This window comes from Enhydra lutris, unplaced genomic scaffold, assembly GCF_002288905.1.
Source record: "Enhydra lutris kenyoni isolate GAN:26980312 unplaced genomic scaffold, ASM228890v2 scaffoldscaffold6, whole genome shotgun sequence".
NCBI lineage: Eukaryota > Metazoa > Chordata > Mammalia > Carnivora > Mustelidae > Enhydra > Enhydra lutris.
Window position 1 is genome coordinate 28,470,643 of NW_019154090.1, and position 8,512 is coordinate 28,479,154.

The window sequence follows — 8,512 nt, forward strand, 5'->3', positions numbered from 1 at the left end:
TCAAGTACGCCCATTTTCCCACTATAAAGCAAAGCATGAACACGTGATGTGTTCTCAGTATTAAGCAGGCGAAGGAGAAAATACACCCACAACAAGTACATTTTGATGTATTTCTTGACAGATTTTCCTGGATGTGGAGGTTTTTGTTTGCTACATGGTTCTGCTTCTACTGTATGCCGCAGGACATTGTAGCCTGCTTATTTCTCTTTGATCCCGGGAAGTACTTCTGCTGTAACCTGCCGTCTCATTGCCTCTTTAATACTCCACAGAGTAGATGGATCATCTGCTTAAATCTTTTCTTTTTGGGTTTGTGGGTTGTTGCCTCATAATATAGATCATAGCTTCAGCAAGCATCTTTCTTTGTAAAGTCCTCTCCGTTTGTCAGTCTAGGTTTCTGGAAGTGGAAGTTTAGGGTCTAGAGGTCTGCATACACCTGAGACTCTGATTGCTCTCTGGAAGGCACTGGTCCATGTCCCTGGCAGGGTGTGCATCCTTTCGATGCCCCCTCCCCCAGCTAGCAGCAATTTGGGTGGTCCCGTGGTTGGGGACATGGACAGGGTGGGTTCATGGAGTCAGTCAGTTCCTGCTGGGGGCCGGGTACTTCACAGTCTTTACTCCAATCAGACCTCGAAGGAGAGCCGACCATTTCCCACAGAAGGACACAGGCTATCTCCGGTTGCTAGACCCCACTGCCTCCCATGAGGACCAGACAGGTATCTCCTGGGGACCTGAGCGCAATGGGCCCGGGTGGTCAGACTGCGCAGGGGACGAGGGACAGTGGGGTGGGGAGCGCCCGGCTCTTCATGCTGCACGGAGCTTATACAGGAATGAAGCCAGTGTGGGGGGCAGGGGCCGATATGGAGGGATTTCAAGCGCGCTATGAAAGACTTAAGTGATGCTGTCATCTGTCAGGGTGAGAGCAGGCACTCCGGAACTCCAGGGTGAGTCCCTGTGCCATGCAGAGGGAGCCCTGCTGCCTGGGCTGGGGCCCTGCTCAGCCCTGATCAGGCGACTCGGACTGGGACAGCAGGCTGGCAGCAGGTGCCGGCCCAAGGCTGTTGGCTGTAGGCTCTTGTGTTTTAGGCGTCCACTAAAACGGGTCCCTGAAAGGCTAGTGGCAGGGCCTATCCCTGAGGCCTGGTTCCACGGCAGTTCCCAAACAATAGCTAATCATGATAGGGGCAGGCACTGTCTCAGGTTACATGTCTTCGTTCATATGTCCTCGTAATAAAGTGATTTGGTGCAGGTGACAAGACTAAAGAAGGCTTAAATTTGCTTGTGGTCAAGTGGCCGAACCTCATTCTTAACTCTAGCCCTGAGTCACCCCAGTTCCAGCTGTGGGATTCTGGCCCCTCTTAAGACCTGAGAGCTTTGGCTAACTGGGACAGGTTCTCGGGGGGCTGAGCCTTAGTTGTCTGTGAAATAGGATAAACCCAAGAGCAAGCGCACGAAGCTTCGGTACAGTGCAGTTAGTCGGAGAGGGCAAGGAGGGACTTGGGCCAGGGTCTGGAGGGACCCGATGGCTAGGGTCCTGTGGCTTCTTGTCCTGATAGCACAGGGATGGAGTTTTGGTGGGATTGCAGCTGTAGCCAGCAAGCCTGGGTTCCCAGCCAGGGTCTTCTGCTCCGTCAGTGCAATATTAGTCACGTGCCTTATTAACCCGTGCCTCAGTTTCCCTTTGTGACAAAGGAGGATAATGTGTATCGACGACAGGGTGCTTGTAGCAAAGCTAGATCCAGTCCCTGTAATATTTAGAAACCTCTCGGGTTTGGGTGCTGGCACCGAAAGGGTATGTCCGGAGCCGGGAGGTGCCCTGAGCCTGCCGCCCAGTGTCCGCTCATCCCCGGCCTTCTGTCTTCTGTCTTCCAGGTTGATCCTCGGGACAATGTCATCGTGTCTCCCACAGAGGACGGCCGAGGGTGCAGATGGTGGCTTGGTCAGTTGGTGATCTCCCGACAGCTGGATCTCCGGCAATGTGAAGCTTTTATTTGGGTTTTCCCCTCTCCTTTTAGTTCTGCTTAATTTTTTAAAATCTTATTTTATTTTTGTCTTTTTTTTTTTCCTTTTTTAATTTAAACGATTAAGACTTCAGAAGAGCAGGAAACTATGCTGTGGAGAAACAACATGGACAAAAGCATATGTATAAATGTCATTTTTAATTTTTGTAAGGGGTTAGGGAGCTATCTTGTTTTGTTCCTTTATTTTCCCCCTGTCGTCTTTGTTTTTACCCATCCTTCCGTTCTGCTTAGAACACCTCACTTCCCCAGAGAAGGCATGCCTCTCCGTGGAGAGCCGGGGTGGGTCCCGGCCCCGGAGGGTAAGGACACAAAGACAGAAGGCAGCCTGTAGGCCACCTCCCCCCACCACAGATACGGGCACTGCTGGACTCTGGTGGGCTGCTCCCGGCCCACCCTCGGGCCTTAGAAATGGTCAAAGGCGAAGAACCACCTGGAAGAGGAAGACAGGGTTTGGCCAGGAGGACTCAAGAAAGAAAGTCTAAACTGCGGGTTTGTCCTCTTTCAGCTGCTGGAAGCCCTGGACCACTCCAGGACTCCAGTGGTGGGAGTCCATTCCCTCTTCTGCCCTTTATAACTGGGAGTGCTGGGGGGACAAAGGTGACTATCCCCCCCACTTCCCAGCAGCCGGGCTCCAGCCCAGCCCAGCTCTACAAGCCTACCTTTCTGTTAGTGGTTCCCCTCCCAAGGGAAGACCCCCAGGAAAAAAAAAAACTGTTGTGCCAAACCTCTGCCTGGGACACGGCTGGGGCTTCGGAGGGCATCTGTCACTCCTGTGAGGTCAGCGTCCATCACCTCCTGCCTCCTGGATCGTCTCCTTCCCACGTGTGCCCGCCACGTGTCCCAGTTGTCACAGAGACTGCCTAAGTCCCTGAGATCCGATTGTGACCTGGCCATAAGAACAGGGTGTGCTGAACTGGCTGCCACTCCTCTCCCTGCAGTGAAGCGTGTGCCCTGCATGTGGGCCCGTGGTGTCCCAGCTGGCAGCGACGTCAAGCACCGCCTCCATCATGCCCAGGGACTCGCTGTGAGGTGCCCTCCCTCAGTGCACACATGTCTGGTGGGACAAGATTGGACCCACCAAGAGCAGGGAGGGGAGGACGGGGTGGACACCACCACCACCACTGCTGCCATCGCCACTTCCCCCACCCCCGCAGCTGTCAGGTGCCCATGCGTGGCCTGCCACCCTCAAGCTTCCCCAGTGTGACCCTGTTGACCTCAGCACCAATGCCTGTGCGGTCATCCCACGCTCTCCAGCAGGCACATGCCGCTCCCTCGTCTCGGGCTTCTGAACCTGAGGGTTTGCCTCACTCCACCCCACCCCCAACATCGCAGAGGCAGGTGGCTGGCCCCATGTCGTCCCTCTCACCTGAAAGCTCCTGGGGCTCCTCCAGAGGCTTTACCCCCATGACGACCAACTAGAACAGGGTCTTGGGGAAGGGGAAAGGAAATTCGTTAGGTTTGTTTTTCGTTTTCTCTAAACCAGCATAGGATCGATAGGGGAAGTGGTCAGAGGGCATTCAGGTTAGTGTGTGATCGGGGTGGGGGGGCTCCCCACCCCACCCCGAGCTGCAGTCCTTCGGCCCTGGGCATTTGGGAGAGACCAGTGCGACACCGGCCTAAACTTGCGAACTCACCACACGTTTGCTGGCATTCTCTTGCCTCTTAGACCCCTCACATCCCGAGGCTGCTGCTTCCTCCTGGGCAGACTGTTGGCTGCGGTGAGCAGGGGTGCAGGTGGGAGGCATGCCCTTCCTTGTGAAATCCTTGGTGCCTCTCCGTCCCTTGTCTCTCCCGCTTCTCAGGCCACTAGAGTGTGCCCTGAGCCGCCTCCTTCCCCTTGGGGGCAGCAGATGGGAAAAACAGTCCCCCAGTCCCCTCACCACCACTCGCAAGGTGTTCCCTTGGCTTTAACTTTGCCTCTGCCCTCCCTGGGTCTCTAACGTCCATCAGATCAGGTCTTAGAGCTTTGGAGCTGCAACCATCCCCCTTCGTTTTTCTCTTGGTGTCAGTGTAGCCCCCGAGGGTCACAGGATGTCTCTGCCTTTTGGGCAAGGCAGGCAGCCTGGGAAGGCTAGCCCGTATCATGCAGGACCCGGCCTACCCTTGCTTGGTGGCAGGGCCTCCTTCCCTGGCTCACGATGGCCAGCTCATTAGCCCCAAGTGCCTGTCTCTCCCTCCTGCCCCCTCAGCCACCCCCCACTTTGTCCACGTCGGGTGCCCAGCCAGCCAGGTGGACGTCAGCCCAAGGTGAACGCCGGCTCGGCCCCCGGCCAGTGGACTAGTCTTGGTTGGACCTGGGTAGCTCCCATGTGCTTCTCAGCCACCTTCCCCCTGTCCTATTGTGGGCCAGCCTCCTGCCTCTTCATCCTCTGCACCCAGGGCCCAGTGCCACCACGTTCGTAAGGCCTGTGCAAGTTCTAGGAGTCTCCACACCTTGAAATAGCAGTCATTCTCATCTCCTTGGATCTGTGAAACGGTTAGCCCATAGCGGGGAGGTTCTGGGCCGGAGACTGGTGGGTCTGGAGCTCAGCCTCCCCCCAGCAAGAGGACTCAGCAAGACAGATCCTAGTGCCTTATTCCACTGCCCTCCTTTGACCTGACCTGCTAGCTCAGCTAGAAGTCCATGGCATCCTCCTCCCTGTCTATGTCCGTCTGTCACTTAACCTCTCACTCCCACCCACAGAGAGCCTCGAGGGAATCGTCCCCCCTGCCCCATCCTTCCCCGAGGGCTGCAGCCAGGCCCAGGGCTCCTGCCACCACCGAGACACTAAGAGCAGCTTTAGCAGAGGACAGAACAACCGCGTTTCCACCAGCTGGCCGCTCTCTGCCTCTCACTACCCAGCAGGCCCCCTGCCTCTTACCTCTATAGCCAGGAGGATGCCGCCGTTTTTCCATTCAAGGCTGGCTCCATCTGACTCCTTTCTGGGCACCAGGGACGAAGGGCGCAGGCCTTTGCCCCCGATGGCTGCCTTTCTGAGGGCGTGTATTTAATGTTTACTTGAGAAATGCCCTGTTTACAGCTGGAGGAGAAACTTGCCCAACACTGGCGGATGTCAGGCTCCTGATGGGGCCTGGCCTCCTCTCTGGCACTGCCAGTAGAGGTCCCAGAGCAAATGAAGGTGGAGCCTGCAGGGGCACTTGCCCCGCACCCCCTCTGCCCCCTGACCCTGCGGTGCTAAGACCACTCCCCACCACCTTCCTCGCAGCCTTCCTTCCCCTGGACATTCCCCGCCTCTACCATTCCCTCCCTCCAAGGTTCTCTGCTCCTTGACATATCCGCTGTCTCCTAGAAAACCAGTGTTTGGAGCAATAAGATAATTTTTGCTTGAGTCTTTTTTTCTGAGCAAAAGTAAAGAGCTGGCATTGGAGGAACGTTCTTTCTTTGCCTTTGCAGTTTACCTTTTAGAAGACAGATCTTAACAGGATGGATGTTTGGGTTTCAGCCTCAGAGTATCTTTTGGAAACTTGTAACAGAGGAGTTGGGCCTCCATCCCCTAAGAAGGGGTCCCCCCTAACTCTCTGCCCTCCCCTTGCTCCATGCTGCCTGGGCTCTTGGCCCTGCCCACCATGGGCACCTGCCACCTCCGATCCTCCTTGTGCCCCCCCCCCCATACTCACCCATCTGGGGGCACTGGTGGCTTCTGGGGCATTGCTTCCCCCTGACTCCCTTCCTCTCCCTCGGCCTGCGTGGTGGCCCCCAGATCACAGTGCTCCTGGAGTCACCTGGGAACTGTCAGCCTGATCTCCTGAGGCTGAGGCCTGGAGAAGGCACCTTGGCTGTCCTCCCACACTGGGCGGAGGTACAGCCTCTGGGACACCAGACCCGTCTCTGATCCTGCCTGCTGGGCTTGGAGCACAGGGACTCCCGTCTGGAGAGATGCCCTCAGAGGGGAAGCGAGGAGGTGGGACAGGACCGTTGGCAAATAATGTAAGCTCCCCCAGCCACCATCGAGAGGAGAATCCACTCCCGTTGGTTGCCTGGAGGCCCCACATCTCCCAGGAGGGAGTTTGTTCAGGAACATTTTGAAGAACTCTTCTGTGCCCCTGGGGGCGTCTTTCATTAGAGCAGGGGAGTATGGGGCCCCAACTGAACAGGCATGGGGGGCCAACTTGGGTTTGAGGGAGGCACAGGGTAACCCAGGCACAAAGTTAGCTTCAAATACTAGTTAATAAATCTATTTTTCTTTATTTTCTTTTTTTGCACAGAAGCTGGTAATCTAGGACCTACGTGTGAACAACTTTATATGAATATTTTTTGTACTTGGTTTACTTGGGTTGGTATGATACATTATATTTAAGTTCCTTGAACACTGTGGATCCCCCTAATGTGTATGAATGACTGAGGCTTTGTAAATTATGGGACGTTTGTGTGAATAAAGTTATTTGATGGGGTCAGAGAAGCCATACGTGATTTGAAAACGAGTGCTTCGTGGTTTTGTTGGCCCCTATTTGGGGCAGGGTGAGGCCGCGACTCCCAGGGCCTGGTGGGTGAGCGGCCCAGAAAGAAGGACCTTCCCACCCCACCCCAGGAGTAGGCCCTCTGGAGAAACCTGCCCATGGGGCACGGGAGTCCACACCGAGCCTGGGTGGCCCATCACAGGTTCCAGGACTGCAGGAGGCCACTCAGAGGCCCTTCCAGGCCCAGCACTGCTTTGTTTCTGCAAGTTTTTCCCTGAGAAGTTCTAACAGATAAGAGGGGTCTCTGAACCACACTGGCAAGGGAAGGGGACAGGGACCTTCTTGCAAAGGTCGGGGCGGGTGGGGGTGGGGGGAGCTCTGAGAGGAGCAGGACAGAACGGCTCTGTGAGCTGAAGGGGTAACAACCCTGTCCAGAGAGCACCAGGAAGAACGGGAACTTCTGCCACTTACCGCCGGGGACTGGGGACTTTGTCTCATGGCGTGTCACTTTCCTCCAGCAAAATAGTAGCAGCAGTAGCTCACTCCAGAGCAGTTGAGGCTAAATAGGAAGCTTGTGTTGAGCCCAGCACTTAGTAGGCTTTCAACAAGTGCTCCTATAGTTCCATTTCCCCGGAGGGCCAGGTTTGGGATGTTCCCGGAGTCTGCTGGCACAGACTCCCGGCCCTGTGCAGCCTCGGGAAAGCTGCTTGCTCTGGTAGGGCAGCATTTTACTGGGACCCACCACTCAGGCTCCTCGGGAATCAGACCTTGCAGACCCAGGAATCCTAAAGCTGCTGGAGGCCGAGTGAGGCCTCTGGAATGTGTGCCGGAGGAACAGATAAGTCCGCCTTCCGGCCTGATCTGACAGCGCGCCGCATTCCAGTCCCGGGCTTTGGTGTCTGGGGTCGAAGCTCCTTGCAGAAAAGGATCCTGATGGGCTTAGCCTGGGGCTTGGGGAAGGACGACCCACAAGTTCACTTTAATAACTTGGCAGAGATCATTCACCCTTTTGGAGTGTGCGAGTCAGTGGTTTTTCATACGTTCAGAGCTGTGCAGCCGCTGCACCATCCAGTTCCAGAACATTCTTACCACCTCTGAAAAGAAATCACACCTGTTAGCAATCACTTATCCCCTCCCCAACGCGCACTCGCAGCCCAAGGCCATGGCTAATCTACCTTTTGTCGATGGATCTGCCTATTCTGGACATTCCATGTGCATGGAATCACTCTGTGCCCTTTGGTGTCCGGCTCCTGTCAGCACGGTGTTTTCAGGCCCCATCCATGTCCTCGCATGTGTCTGCTCTCTGTCCCTGCAGGTTGTTGAATCGTAATCCATTGTGTGGAAACACCACATTCCCTGTATCCATTCACGGTCCGTGGACACGGTTTCTGTGTGTTCCTTAGAAGGAACACGGCTGTGGTTTATGCACAGACCTTGGTTTCTGACTCCCTGGGCACAGATCTCGCAGAATTGTGGGGTCCTGCGGTAACTACGTAGTTGAGGAACCCCCAGATTGTTTCCAAAGATGCTGCACCATTTTACTTTCCCACCCACGAGCTGCGAGGGTTCTCCTTCCTCTGCATCCTTGAGGACACTTGATACTGTCTTTTTTTATTGTCATCCGGGGGTGGGGGTTGGGGGGCTTATAGATGTGGACACCATTGCACTACTTACTAATGGCCGATGAGGGGAGAATAGCAAATAGGTACTTGAGACCCAGACGCAGTCACGGGCGCAGCCAGGAGCCGGTACCTCGCAGAGTCCTAAGGACGCAGACTGACTCTGCTACCTACTTGTTCCCTTGACCTTGAGGCAGATCACCTCTCTGACTTCATCTCCTCATCTGTAAAATAGGAAATGCCCACTTCATAGGGTGGTTGGCCCGACTGAAGGTGTGTCGTGCAGACGACATGGTGGGCACTCCTCAGGGCATTTACTTGTCCCTGTGTCCTAGGCACCCGGGCTAACTAGGGCGTGGCTCAGAAATGAGGCTCTGGGAGCTCCCAGTGTGTTGGGTTCAGTGTGGGTGATGAGGAACAGGTCACTGCAATGTGGGGTCTACCGAGGGCCACACCACGCTGAGCAGAGAAGTGTGT

The 8,512-nt window shown here is 55.5% G+C and overlaps 1 protein-coding gene across 1 annotated transcript in view; it reads left to right on the top strand.

Moving 5' to 3' along the window:
* LOC111141781 (serine/threonine kinase 35) overlaps positions 1-6,424 on the top strand; it is a 42,163-nt gene extending 35,739 nt beyond the window's left edge. The window contains exon 4 of the mRNA XM_022494590.1: positions 1,870-6,424. The gene's annotated coding sequence lies outside the window, so the exon portion shown is untranslated. The remainder of the gene's footprint in view (positions 1-1,869) is intronic.
* The last annotated feature ends 2,088 nt before the right edge of the window (positions 6,425-8,512 follow it).